Below are 14,549 nucleotides of genomic sequence, written 5' to 3' on the forward strand. Positions count from 1 at the left end.
AACTCATCATTTTTTATGGCTGCATAGTATTCCATGGTGTATATGTGCCACATTTTCTTAATCCAGTCTATCATTGTTGGACATTTGGGTTGGTTCCAAGTCTTTGCTATTGTGAATAGTGCCGCAATAAACATACGTGTGCATGTGTCTTTATAGCAGCATGATTTATACTCCTTTGGATATATACCCAGTAATGGGATTGCTGGGTCAAATGGTATTTCTAGTTCTAGATCCCTGAGGAATCGCCACACTGACTTCCACAAGGGTTGAACTAGTTTGCAGTCCCACCAACAGTGTAAAAGTGTTTCTATTTCTCCACATCCTTTCCAGCACCTGCTGTTTCCTGACTTTTTAATGATTGCCATTCTAACTGGTGTGAGATGGTATCTCATTGTGGTTTTGATTTGCATTTCTCTGGTGGCCAGTGATGATGAGCATTTTTTATGTGTCTTTTGGCTGCATAAATGTCTTCTTTTGAGAAGTGTCTGTTCATATCCTTTGCCAACTTTTTGATGGGGTTGTTTGTTTTTTTCTTGTAAATCTGTTTGAGTTCATTGTAGATTCTGGATATTAGCCCTTTGTCAGATAAGTAGGTTGCAAAAATTTTCTTCCATTTTGTAGGTTGCCTGTTCACTCTGATGGTAGTTTCTTTTGCTGTGCAGAAGCTGTTTAGTTTAATTAGATCCCATTTGTCAATTTTGGCTTTTGTTGCCATTGCTTTTGGTGTTTTAGATATGAAGTCCTTGCCCATGCCTATGTCCTGAATGGTAATGCCTAGGTTTTCTTCTAGGGTTTTTATGACTGTAGGTCCAACATTTAAGTCTTTAATCCATCTTGAATTAATTTTTGTATTAGGTGTAAGGAAGGGATCCATTTTCAGCTTTCTACATATGGCTAGCCTGTTTTCCCGGCACCATTTATTAAATAGGGAATCCTTTCCCCGTTGCTTGTTTTTCTCAGGTTTGTCAAAGGTCAGATAGTTGTAGATATGTGGTGTTATTTCTGAGGGCTCTGTTCTGTCCCATTGATCTATATCTCTGTTTTTGTATCAGTACCATGCTGTTTTGGTTACTGTAGCCTTGTAGTATAGCTTTTAAGTCAGGTAGCATGATGCCTCCAGCTTTGTTCCTTTGGCTTAGGATTGACTTGGTGATGTGGGCTCTTTTTTGGTTCCATATGAACTTTAAAGTAGTTTTTTCCAATTCTGTGAAGAAAGTCATTGGTAGCTTGATGGGGATGGCATTGAATCTATAAATTACCTTGGGCAGTATGGCCATTTTCATGATATTGATTCTTCCTACCCATGAGCATGGAATGTTCTTCCATTTGTTCGTATCTCAAAATAATAAGAGCTATCTATTACAAACCCACAGCCAATATCATACTGAATGGCCAAAAACTGGAAGCATTCCCTTTGAAAACTGGCACAAGACAGGGATGCCCTCTCTCACCACTCCTATTCAACATAGTGTTGGAAGTTCTGGCCAGGGCAATTAGGCAGGAGAAGGAAATAAAGGTTATTCAATTAGGAAAAGAGGAAGTCGAATTGTCCCTGTTTGCAGATGACATGATTGTATATTTAGAAAACCCCATTGTCTCAGCCCAAAATCTCCTTAAGCTGATAAGCAACTTCAGCAAAGTCTCAGGATAGCATTCTTATACACCAATAACAGACAAACAGAGAGCCAAATCATGAGTGAACTCTCATTCACAATTGCTTCAAAGAAAATAAAATACCTAGGAATCCAACTTACAAGGGACGTGAAGGACCTCTTCAAGGAGAACTACAAACCACTGCTCAATGAAATAACTCAGTTTTACAAAAGTAATAGGGATGAGATAAGACTATATGCTAAGGATTGTGGCCTCTAGCTGCATCCATGTTCCTGCAATGGACATGATTTCAGTTTTTATGGCTTTGTGGTATTCCATGGTGTATATGGCACCTAGGTTTATTCCGTTTCCTTGCTATTATAAATAGTGCTGCAATGAACACACAAGTGCATGTGTCTTTTTAGTAGAACAGTTTATTTTCTTTTGGGTATATATCCAGTAATGAGACTGATGAGTTACCTAAGGTATTGATTTTGTTATATAACACAACTACCAGTTTCCTTTCTATTCATACACAAACACACATATTTGGAAACATGGTCCATAGGTGGAATTGTATTGCAAACTTGAATGAGATTTAAAATGCAATTGTTGAAATGGCAACAAAAAAATAAATAAAAAGCTAAGGTGTTTTGATATATAACTTAAGTTGTGCTTTGTACGTGGCAAATTTATAATGATCCTTCCTTCACACTGAAACATTTCATCCTATAAAAACAGATAAGATTATTAGTTTTACTTTAGTCACTGTCTAAAAATCATTCTTTTAACAAATACTTATTTGTTAAATATATGTTTCTGAGTGCCAGAAGGATCTCCAAGTGCTCTGGATACAGTAATTAGTGAAAACACAAATATACACACACGCATGCATGCACACATACACACATCACTGGCTTCATATAACCAACTCTAAAAGGAAGAATAAGACAGTAATGAATAAAATATAAAATAAGTTTTGTTAAATATTAGGAAGTGATAAGTGTGACTGAAAAAAGAAAACATAGAGCAGTATAAGAGGATCAAGAGCTCCAGGATGAGGGAAGATAGATGCAAGTTAGAACTGTTGGCAACTCACTAAATTAAGGGAAAAAGTCAAATTTTAAAATTTTAAGATAATGAAATTTAGAAACAATGCATGAAAGACTACACTCCATTTCTATATAGTACATTGACCTATATCTAGAGAAAATTATAAAAACCCTTATTTACTAAGACAAATATTTTGTTTTTTAAATGTGTTATATCACCCTAAGTGCTCCAAATCAGGTTCAATTTGAACATTAAAATTTTGTGAACATTAAAATCCTGTGAAGTACAATTTTCTGGAAAATCTTCTTTAACGAGTCAACTTTTATCTTTTTTATTGCAGAAAAATCTATTTTGACAATAGACTACACTAAACATAATTTATATAACTGAATGATTCCATAAATATTAATCCATTTCTTGGCTCTTAATTGTATTTTCAAAATAACTTGTCAAAATATTTCATGTAGGCAATTTTTATATGTCCTTAGAGAAAAGCACCTTGGAAGAAAACACTACTGGAATTTTAAGTAATGAAAATCAGTTACAAACAAGAAGTAAAATGAAGGTTAAAAAGCAAGTAGTGATTAATGTACCTGGTAACATCTTTAAGAGGTGACTCAATCTCTCCCTAAGTAGTCAGCATGTATTTATGAAATGATAGAAAGGCAATCAAATGTGCATCACATAAAAAATAAAGAACATCACCCTTATTACAATTAATTTTAAAATAAATGATGTGAATATTGAGTTAAAATTAAATAAAGAGTTTGCATTGTTTTTCCCTAAGAAATGAGGTTCAGCAGGCCAGGCGCAGTGGCTCATGCCTTTAACCCCAGCACTTTGAGAGGCCAAGGCGGGTGGATCACCTGAGGTCAGGAGTTTGAGAGCAGCCTGGCCAACATGATTAAACCCCGTCCCTACTAAAAATACAAAAATTAGCCAGGCATGGTGGTGTGTGCCTGTAATCCCAGCTACTCCAGAGGCTGAGGCAGGAGAATGGCTTGAACCCAGAAGGCGGAGGGTGCAGTGAGCCAAGATCACACCATTGCACTCCAGCCTGGGCAACAAGAGGGAAACTCCGTCTCAGAAAAAGTAAAATAAAATAAAATAAAATAAATGAAGTTAAGCAAATAAAGGCCATTAAATACTTAAACAAGATGAAATACAAATAGAAAATAAACAACTTATAATAATTATAATAGTGTTTAATAGTAATTATAAACAAAAAACAACAGAGGGCTGAGGGACAGGTTGTGGAAAAAACTCAGGGTCAGTATCAATCATTCCTTTACTCATCTAAGTACCTATCAGATAATGTCAGGTAATATTCTAAGTTCTGTGGCTAAAGGATGATCAGTGCATAGAGAGCTCCTGACACAATGAAGACTGTGATCATGGATTTCATTCACTAAATCCAACAGCCATAAGCAATCACTTTCAGTTGCCTAAGGTTGAGTATTTCATCCAGTCCAGACCCTTTGCGTTTGTTCTGGAATTCCTGGAGCATGAATTCCTTTAGCTGGAAAACAGCTGTGTTGGCTACTCCTGGATAACAACTTGACACTAATTACACATAGTGGATTTTGGGGTCTATGTTGGCATTATCTCATATTTATCTGGAACATTCGGGAATAGCTATCTTTAGGCCAGCATCCTTGGATGATGGTCGAACAGGAGTTTTAAATCAGTGACTGGATCAATAAGGAGGGTGAAATTTGCGTCTACATGCATCTCAACTATTTGTTTATTTATTTATTTATTTATTTATTTATTTATTTATTTAAGCTTTCTTGCCAGGCTGGAGTGCAGTGGCACGATCTCGGCTCACTGGAAGCTTCGACTCCGTAGTTCAAGTGACTCTCCTCCCTCAGCCTCCTGAGTATCTGGACTTACAAACATGCACCACCACACCCAGCTGATTTTTGTATTTTTAGTAGAGAGAGGGTTTCACCATGTTGGCCAGGATGGTCTCGATCTTCTGACCTCGTGATCCACCTGCCTCAGCCTCCCAAAGTGCTGGGATTACAGACATGAGCCACCAGGCCCAGCCCATCTCAACTTTTTAAAGCCCTTGTCTCTTGTTCTTTTTATTTAGTCAACACCTAGTTACTTCACCTGCCTCCACCTGCCCCACAGAAACTGGAAATAAAAGGATATTTAACTATTTCACTGAAGACTTTCTTTTTGAATCTGTTTTTCCCTCTCTGGCATTTGTAATCAAGAGTTTGGGAGAAAGCTGACAAGGTTGACCAGATGCCTAGCTCCTGCTGAGATCTCCTCTGGTGCTCTGACAGATCAAAGAAAGACACTTTGAAAGGCAAATGCATGCTGCACAGCACCCCTGCAGTGACTGATGGGCTCTGGCACCTGCTCTTACCTTGTGTTCCAGACAACTGAGAGCTAGTGGCTGGCAGAAGGGCGTGAGCTCTTTTTTGGCCCATGGTTCAGGAGAGCTAAAATTTACCTGAGGCCCATGTCTACTGAAGACTTCATAATACATTTCTGAATCAAATATGCAGCTTTGATAGAACTTTGCACTTTTTGATCAAAAGCAAGTGGTTTGGGAACTTTTGCAAAAGTATATCCCATCTTTTTATATGCAATAGTTTATTGGTTATATAATAAAATGATACTACTTTGGGTTTTAAAAAAGAAACATTTGACCTAAATGGTCACTATTTTTTAAAAGAAGATAGATTTTAGGAAAATAAGAGAATATAGGGTAAAAATGAAAACAAAAACTGATACTATGATGTTATATGAAAATAATAGCTTATAAAGTTATAATGGAAATAATAACTACACACCCCCCCCACACAAAGACAAACACGCATGCGCGAGTGCAAAAATATATGATCAGCCTGGACTTTACCCAAATGAAAACTATGATTGTGAAATTGGTAAAATTCTGAACCATTTTTTCTCCATTTTCCAAAACCTTTTAATGTTATTATATTGCTTTTTATTCTGCAAACAAGTATTTACCTCGAAAGAAGGTATGTGATTTATACATTTTGAGGTGTATTTTTAAAAATCTTTTATTTTGCAAGATTTCAAATTTTTAAAAATCAAAAAATAAAATATTATAAAAGTAATGCAAAAACATTAAATAAAATGTTGAAAATATATACAACAAACACAACATTGGTAATCTCAGCAAAAAGAATAAAACAGGCAATTAACATTCGTGAATTTATTTTTTCTCCTATAGTATATCCAAATAATTGTTATTTCTCTTTGCTTATTATTTACCGTTTCGTTCATCCCCAATTTGGCCATGACAGGAATAGTATTAGATTAAGGATCTGTCAGAGGCACGTGAACCAGAGCAACTCCATCTTAAATAGGAGCTGGGTAAAATGAAGCTGAAACCTACTGAGCTGCATTCCCAGATGGTTAAGGCATTCTAAGTCACAGGATAAGATAGGAGGTCAGCACAAAATACAGGTCATAAAGACCTTTCTGATAAAACAGGTTGAAGTAAAGGAGCCTGCCAAACTCCACCAAAACCAAAATGGCGACGAGAGTGACTTCTGGTCGTCCTCACTGCTACACTCTCACCAGCTCCGTGACAGTTTACAAATGCCGTGGCAACCTCAGGAAGTTAACATATATGGTCTATAAAAAGGGGAGGCATGAAAAATCCACCGCTTGTTTAGCATATCACCGAGAAATAACCATAAAAAGGGGCAACCAGCAGCCCTCAGGGCTGCTCTGACTATGAAGTAGCCATTCTTTTATTCCTTTACTTTCTTAATAAACTTGCTTTCACTTTGCACTGCGGACTCACCCTGAATGCCTTCTTGTACCAGATCCAAGAACCCTCTCTTGGGGTCTGGATCAGGACCTGTTTCCTGTAACAGTTCTGGCATAATAAAAAACTGTCAGAAATTAAGTATATGAGATGGAGAAAATAGTGCTTCATTTCCTCACTACCTCATATATATTTTTCATGAAACTAATTTAGAAAAGTAAATAAACTGTAGTGTATCATAAACACATACAAAATGGAAATCTATTATATGTCAAAATTTAAAGAGAGTAGTATAAGAATTACCTAAAATAACAACCGGCAAAAAGTAGATATTTTAGATTTCTTCTCTTTTTCTTGTATAATTATATAGCAAAATAAAATATATTTTTGTATCTCTCTGTAATGTTTTTAAAATGGAAATATCTCCATAGGCATATATATATGTGTATATATATATGTGTATATATGTATATATGTATATATATATGTGTATATATGTATATATGTATATATATACATGTATATATACATGTATATGTGTATATATGTATATATGTGTATATATGTATATATGTATATATACATGTATATATATACATGTATATTTACATGTATATATGTGTGTATATATGTATATATGTGTATATATATGTATATATATATGTGTGTGTGTATATATATATATATATATATATGCACTTCCTAGGTGAAATCTATGACTTGACATTATTGGCATCATGATTTAGCAAAATTTACTCACATATCTATGTAGTTTCCCAACATTTAGTTGTATTTTCATTAGATTTCTTTTAGGTAAAATTATTTGAATTATTCAGTGGACAGATAAATATTAACTGCAAATATTATAGTTGGTGTTGAGTATATGTGATGGAGATTGTACATCTGATCATAATGGCTCCATGATTAAGCTAATCAAGAAAAGGGTAGTGTATAAAACAAAGGAGGTAGGCTACCAGTGTATCACTAATTCAAGTTTTAAAATTTTTACATGGTGCTCTTCCAATTTCCTGTCTGGCATGTAAAAAGCTATAAGTCACCGCTCCATCTTTACATCAAGTAAAATGACAAACCACTTAAAAATTAAGAACTCAGGTCGGGCGCAGTGGCTCACGCCTGTAATTCCAGCACTTTGGGAGGCCGAGGCAGGTGGATCACGAGGTCAGGGGTTCGAGAGCAGCATGGCCAACATAGTGAAACCCCGTGTCTACTAAAAACACAAAAAATTAGCTGGGCCTGGTGGCGGGTGCCTGTAATTCCAGCTACTTGGGAGGCTGAGGCAGGAGAATCGCTTGAACCTGGTAGGCGGAGATTGCAGTGAGCCGAGGTCGCGCCATTGCACTCCAGCCTGGGCAACAAGAATGAAACTCCGTCTAAAACAAAACAAACAAACAAACAAAAAATGTTGGCCAGGAGTGGTGCCTCACGCCTGTAATTTCAGCACTTTGGGAGGCTGAGGCGGGTGGATCACCTGAGGTGGGAGTTCTAGACCAGCCTGACCAACATGGAGAAACCCTGTCTCTACTAAAAATACAAAAAATTAGCCGGGCTTGGTGGTGCATGCCTGTAATCCCAGTTACTTGGGAAGCAGAGGCAGGAGAATCGCTTGAAACCGGGGGGCAGAGGTTGTGACGTGCGGAGAGCCCGCCATTGCACTCCAGCCTGGGCAACAAGAGAGAAACTCCGTCTAAAACAGTAAAGTAAAATAAAATAAAAATAAAATAAAATAAAATAAATGAAATGAAATGAAATGAAATGAAACTCTTCTTAGATCCAACAAAAAGCTGGAGTCACAGAGCTATCTGCTGCTCCTAATATTGGAGAGCCCAACAGGTGAATGCAGAGAACTGCAGCTTGCTGGAGCGGAAACCCACAAGCAAAAGCAACACGGGGAACCCACATTGAGGTAAGAAAACCTGAACTATGATGGATTAATTGCTGGAGGCTTAGCAAAAACAAACCTGAGAGATTAAAAATTCAAAGGTGACCCAGATATTTTGAAGCTCCACACTTTTGTGAGTCTTATCAACAGACCAGATTCTCACAATTCATATTGAAAAAATATCCCCTGCTGCTTCTAGAAGGGGAGAAGAAAAAAAATCATTTTGAAACATGCCAGAGCATTCTGTTTTTCTTAACAAGGTCTGACCTCAGTAGAAGCTATTTAACCAGACCCTAAACTGCTGAGGTTTTATCAAAGTCTAACATGAAGGGAAAGAAAATACTCAACTCCACTCGTCTCTAGCATGTGGAGAAAAGGAAATATCCAAATCCAGCCCACTCTAGCTATCTTGTCCCATTGAAGGGAGAAAAAAATGAGATTTACATGTGAAGTTCACAGTCCGGTGGTATAGGCTCAATAAAACTGAGAACTATTCATAGAATTGTAAAATGCTTCTCTCTCCACATCTAACTATCACATCTTACTACCACGTTATTAAAGATCTACTGATAGCAATTCCTTTAACCCAATAAATCATGTCAAACTGTTAAAAAAATTTACAAGCAATACTAAAAAGCAAAATCAAAATAAAAAACAGTTTGAAAACAGAGCAAACATCAAAAACACGTGTGGGTACAGTGTTGAATATGAATTCTATCTTCTTTTTCCATAGGCTATTGGGGTACAGGTGGTATTGGTTATATGAGTAAGTTCTTTAGTGGTGCTTTGTGAGATTTGGTGCACCCATCACCCGAGCAGTATACACTGCACACTACTTGTAGTCTTTTATCCCCCCGACCTTTCCCCCAAGTCCCCGAATTCCACTGTATCATTCTTAGGCCTTTGCATCCTCATAGCTTAGCTCCCACATATCAGTGAGAACATACAGTGTTTGGCTTTCCATTCCTGAGTTACTTCACTAAGAATAATAGTCTCCAATCTAATCCAGGTCGCTGCAAATGCTGTTAATTCATTCCTTTTTAAGGCTGAATAATATTCCATTGTGTGTGTGTGTGTATATGATACACATATATATCATATATATGATATATATGATATATATGTGACATATATGATATATCATATATATCATATGTATGTGATATATATGATATATATAAGAAACCTGTGATATATATACATATATGATATATATGATATGTATGTATATATATCGCAGGTTTCTTATCCACTCGTTGATTGATGAGCATTTGGGTTGGTTCCCTGATTTTGCTTTTGCAAACTGTGCTGCTATAAACATGCAAGTGTAAATATGTTTTTCTGTATAATGACTTCTTTTCCTCTGGGAAGATACCCAGTAGTGGGATTGCTGGGTCAAATGGTAGTTTTACTTTTAGATCTTTAAGGAATCTCCACACTGTTGTGCAGAATAACCACACTGTTTTCCATAGTGTCTGTACTAATTTACATTCTCACCAGTAGTGTAGAAGTGTTCCCTGATCACCACATCCATGCCAACATCTATTTTTTTTTATTTTTTTGATTATAGCCATTCTGGCAGGAGTAAGGTGGTATCCCATTGTGGTTTTGATTTGCATTTCCCTGACATCAGTGATGTTGAGCATTTTTTCATATGTTTGTTGGCCATTTGTGTATCTTCTTTTGAGAATCGTCTATTCATGTCCCTAGCCCACTTTTTGATGGAATTGTTTCCTTCTTACTGATTTGCTTGAGTTCATTGTATATTCTAGATATTAGTCCTTTGTTGGATGTATAGATTGTGAAGATTTTCTCCCACTCTGTTGATTATCTATTTACTCTGCTGACTGTTCCTTTTGCCATGCAAAAGCTGTTTAGCTGAATTAAGTCCCGGCTATTTATCTTTGTTTTAATTGCATTTGCTTTTGGGTTCTTGGTCATGAAATCCTTGCCTATGCCAATGTTTAGAAGGGTTTTTCCAATGTTATCTTCCAGAATATTTATAGTTTCAGGTCTTAGATTTAAATCCTTGATCCATTGAGTTGTCTGTTGCATAAGGTGAGAGATGAGGATTCAGCTTCACAAAAGACTGCTGAAAGAAATCATAGATGACACAAACAAGTGGAAACACATCCCATACTCATAGATGGGTAAAATCAATATTGTGAAAATGACCGTACTGCCAAAAGCAATCTACAAATTCAATGCAATACCCATCAAAATACCACCATCATTCTTCACAGAATTAAAAAAAAATTTTCTAAAATTCATATGGAACCAAAAAAGAGCCCATATAGCCAAAGCAAGACTAAGCAAAAATAACAAATCTGGAGGTATCACATTACTTGATTTCAAACTATACTATAAGGCCATAGTCACCAAAGTAGCATGGTACTGGTATGAGAATAGGCACATAGACCAATGTAATGTAATAGAGAACCCAGAAATAAACCCAAATGCTTACACCCAGCTGATCTTCGACAAAGCAAACAAAAACATAAAATGGGGAAAGGACACCCTTTTCAACAAATGTTGCTGAGGTAATTGGCTAGCCACATGTAGGAGAATGAAACTGGATATGAATTCTGTCTAATGGATATGAATTCTGTCTAATGGCTACATTGCTAATTACTGCCACCACAGGAAGGTTGAATAGTGCTCAAATCTATACTTACTGCACATGTGTATCTCTTAGGAATTTCTCCTTTGTCCTCTTCTCTTCTTATCAGTGTGAGCTGGCAACATTCTGTTAGTTTAACTACCAAGTGAATAGCTACTAGCGCATCTTACGGGGCGTTTCTTTCTGCATAGGTACGTCCCCCTTTCTCTGGTCATATCTAGCATGCACGTTTTGGATGGTCTGTGGGGTGTGAGATTTACAGACCTCCTTTTTTCAGGTGCTTTCCCTCCTGCTCATGTCTAGCTGTCTAATATATTCATGTTAGAATAAAAAATAAGAATACCCAAGTGCCTTTCAAGATGACTAATGCTATAAGAATAATGTATTTTATTAAATATTGTATCAGAAAACAATTTTAAATTTTAAATTTTAAATGTTTATCTAGCTATGTTAATTAGTATCTCATTGTTCAATGCTTCACTGAGTCGGCTCTTCATGCCTCTGAGAACTCTTATTCAGCTCACAATTTTTTCTTCTTTATTTCAAACTATATAGTAATATTTAACAATTTGTTGCTGTTATAAAACTTGTCCAACTTGAATTTCCAAAGTAAAAATAATTGAGGCATTCTGTTTGCTTATTAACTGAGTGGATCTTAACCTTTCAAATTTCCATAGTTTCTGAGATCCTGGCTTCCTATTGTGAGGCAGGATTTTATCACTTATAGGAATGATGAAAAATCCCTCCAATCATGTAAATACTTCCCAGGAAGTGAGCTCAATATGACAGTGAATGACCATTCTGCTTTTTTGCATCCCTGGGAATTCATGGTTTTCTAAGTCCACTGTGGGCTCCAGTTAATAGATACAGTGAATAATGTTTGCTATCCTTTGGCATCATTGCCTTTACAGAAAAAGAAAAAGAACTTGGTAACCCTATATAACCCATATTTGCCTGGCTTGTTTATGTCATTCAGGCATATGAGTAATACATCTATAATTACCATATTAAGCCAAATATATTTCTTTCTCAGGTATAGAAGTCCTGAATTTTATCACTTTATTGGAATTTTCAGTTAAACTATAATAAATCAGCCTGGGCAACATAGTGAGACCCCTGTCTCTGCAAAAAATAAAAATTTAGCCAGGCTTGGTGGCACATGTCTATGGTTCCAGGTACTTGAGAGGCCGAGGTGGGAGGATAGCTTGAACCTGGGAGGTTGAGGCTGCAGTGAGTTTTGATTGTGCCACTGTGCTCTAGACTAGTTGTCAGAGGAGACACTGTTTTAAAAAATATATACATATATGTAGATAATGGAAAATACATTTTACATATATTATGCAATATATATAATTATTGTATACCTTGTAAAATACAAAACAATTATAAAAATAAAATCACCAATGATTTTCCACATAACTTTTCAGGCAGAAATTAGATTAGATACAATTATCAATTACATGAATCATACTTCCAGAAATGTTAAAAGTTTGATAGAATACATTGTTTCCTCTGACTGTTATTATTAAAATGTAGAAATACTGATTTTATTCATACCTATATGAACAGGTAAATTGCCTGAGTGAAAACATATTTTGTATATATTAATATCTAATATTTTGTTCTCCAGTTTCCTTTCAAGATTATTATCCGAATTTACTACGCTTTGAAGCCAAATGTGAATTTCAACTCTTAGAATGGATGATAGTGAAATAACAACTTTATTATGTTTTTATAACAATGCTTAAGCAGTATATACTGATGAGCAATGAGTATAAATGCTTTTAGACCATGATGATGACAAATGCTTTAGATGATTGTCATGATGATGGTAATGAAGACAAGTAATGAAGATAAAATATTCTCCTGGTGTGTCCTTTTCTGACAAAAGTAGCATCAAAATTCAATGGAAGGTCATTGTGAAAATAAGATCTACCTTCCATACAAAGGCTTTGACGTATCATTTATAAAGCAGCTTAAATATCATTTTGCTTAATTAATAATCACTTGTTCAGACAAGATAGATAATGTTTATTTCTATTTTTTTCAGGTAGCTTTTCTACAGCAAAGGATCGTTGAAAGGTAATCCCAAAGATGAAAAAAAACTCACAAGTTTGACATTAGCAGACTAGACTAAATGCAAGTCAGGCCTTGACAGATATCTATGACCTGATTTACTGATGATATAGAAAATTTTAAAAAGCTTAGGTATTTCACTAAAACAGTTTTATAGGCCAGGCACTGTGGCTTATGCCTGTAATACCAGCACTCTGGGAGGCCAAAGCAGGAGGATCGCTTGACCCTGGGAGTTGGTGACCAGCCTAGGCAACAAGGTGAGATCTCGTCTCCACAAAAAAATAAATGAAAAGTCAGCTGGTCATGGTGGCACACACCTGTAGTCCCAGCTACTCAGGAGGCTGAGGGAGGAAGGATCACTTAAGCCCAGGAGTTCAAGGCTGCAGTGAACTAATGATGGCACCACCGCCTTCCAGCCTGGGTGACAGAGTAAGACTCTGCCTCTAAAACAAACAAACAAAATGAAACAAAACCAAAACCCCAGCTTTATATCTCAGATGCAATTCAATTTACAGAGTAATGCAGTCTTTATCTATTTGAATTGAGCGCAAGAAGCTAAAATATTCTCTTTTTTTCTCTAGGCATTCATGGTAGTTTATTTGGGTAAAACAGTCAAATTATCACTCTTTTGAATGTCATATTCTAGCTTATCCATAATGTATAAGGAAGTTTGTTTTTCTACTGCATCTCCTGTTCCTCCCATGTGAACAAATTTTGAATCAGCTATAATAAAACAAAGCCTTTTTCCATGACCACCTGGTAATTTCTTATACCACATTTGTCATTACTATATTGAAAATTTAATTGCAGGGCAAAACATAGTTCCTTCGTTCCCCATAAAAGATAATGAGATTTTCAAGGAGAGTCTGTGATTATATTAATTGAAAGCTCTTTTCTTTGAAAGTTAAAACAACTGTAGCTTAACATCATCATCCCTTTAAACACATTAACTCATTAGAAAAAAAAAGGAATGGTAGCCTTGAGCGTGCATTACAATTACATTTGTAATGTATCTCTAATCATTCACAATGGATTCCCTGATTAACTAATATTGCTAAATAGTTGGCATCACATACATACATCATTAGCAAGATGAAAAAAACTAAGCTTAATTCCATTTTATATTTACATCAACAGCTGCCAAGTGTCTTCCACCAATCAACCTTGACCTACAATTAGAACTCTTCAGTTTTGTAGTGGAAAAATAAGGACATTCAAATTTCAGGTGAGTGAACTTAGATGAGTCTAAACTAAAATAGCTCTGATGTATTCTGTACCCCTCAAATTAATTTTTATACTAGGTGGGGTTTCATTATTTTCCTTGAATTAGAGTGTTCTGGTTAACCAATCGCCATGCTGACTACATTCTCTACCATCTGATATGGTTTTATTTAACTTTGTGTTTGCCAGTGTACTATCCTGATGACATAACCAAATATCTTTTTTTAAGACTTACAGTCAATATAGGGAAGCAAATATTGAATCAATTTGATTTAATTTCTTTCCCTTGTCTTCTTTTGGCTTTATAACTGTATGAGATTTATTTTTTACTT

The 14,549-nt window shown here is 35.8% G+C and overlaps 1 long non-coding RNA gene across 3 annotated transcripts in view; it reads left to right on the forward strand.

Annotated features, from left to right (window-relative positions):
- LOC117974857 (uncharacterized) overlaps positions 1-14,549 on the forward strand; it is a 109,891-nt gene that overhangs the window by 72,706 nt on the left and 22,636 nt on the right. For all 3 annotated transcript variants that reach the window (XR_008626074.2, XR_008626077.2, XR_010110785.1), the window contains exons 3-4: positions 12,971-13,002; positions 14,134-14,221. This is a non-coding gene — a long non-coding RNA (uncharacterized LOC117974857). The remainder of the gene's footprint in view (positions 1-12,970; positions 13,003-14,133; positions 14,222-14,549) is intronic.

The sequence above is a fragment of the Pan paniscus genome, chromosome 1, assembly GCF_029289425.2.
Source record: "Pan paniscus chromosome 1, NHGRI_mPanPan1-v2.0_pri, whole genome shotgun sequence".
NCBI lineage: Eukaryota > Metazoa > Chordata > Mammalia > Primates > Hominidae > Pan > Pan paniscus.